The sequence below is a fragment of the Egretta garzetta genome, unplaced genomic scaffold (genome assembly GCF_000687185.1).
Source record: "Egretta garzetta isolate BGI_Z169 unplaced genomic scaffold, ASM68718v1 scaffold425, whole genome shotgun sequence".
NCBI classification, from domain to species: domain Eukaryota; kingdom Metazoa; phylum Chordata; class Aves; order Pelecaniformes; family Ardeidae; genus Egretta; species Egretta garzetta.
Genome location: NW_009259796.1, coordinates 4526754 through 4527518, shown reverse-complemented (window position 1 = coordinate 4527518; position 765 = coordinate 4526754). Strand labels below are relative to the sequence as shown.

At 67.3% G+C, this 765-nt stretch overlaps 1 protein-coding gene across 1 annotated transcript in view; it reads right to left on the bottom strand.

Annotated features, from left to right (window-relative positions):
• Positions 1-765, bottom strand: part of LOC104127132 (leucine-rich repeat-containing protein 15) — a 4513-nt gene that overhangs the window by 2623 nt on the left and 1125 nt on the right. The window lies entirely within an intron of this gene.

Here is a 765-nt window from a genome sequence, read left to right as displayed (position 1 = left end):
GCACGGGAGCCCCCCCGCGGCTCCCGCAGCTGAGCGGGTCCCAGGGATGCTGGGTGGGGGCAGGAAGAAAGGTGCCCCCCAGCACCCTGCCCAGCAGCAGGGGCTCTGAGCTCCTGTGACGGAGCCGAGAGCAGCGCCAGCACCCCCCGCCCAGGCATGCTTTAGCTCTGATCCTGCAGGAGCCTGGGTCAGCCAGGCCCTCTGCCAGTGCCCCAGCCCAGGCTGGGTACAGGGGTGGCCCTGTCTGCACCCTATCCCCAGCAGAAGTTCTTAGCCCTGGCCAATTTTGGCCATGAGAACAGGGTGTCTGGTGTGGGCACCTGTTTGCAGGCTGGTCCCCCAGTGCCTGGGGGAGCCCTGGAGCCCGGGGGGAGCGAGGGCTTTACCACAAGGTCCCCCATCACCCCACAAGCACGACCACCATAGACACCCTCTCCTCCCTCCTCTGGCCTGGGAGCTTCCTCCCTCTGCAGATTAAAGCAGCAGCCCTGTGCCAGGCTGGCACGGAGCAGCCCCCCTGCTAACAGCTTCCAGTCGCACAAGGGAAGGAGAAAACACACGGCTCCCCTGTCCCCAAGCACGGCAAGTCTGGCAGGGCAGGGGCCCGGGCATGGCCCCCCCAGCTGGCACAGCACCCCGGGGTGCTGGGAGCACAGCCCCTGCCCCCTGCCCCAGGCTCCCTCCAGGGAAGACGCTTGCTCTGTGGCAGGGAGGGAGGGACCCTCCCCCAGCCAGCGCGGTTATGTTTCCCATATGGAAACCAAC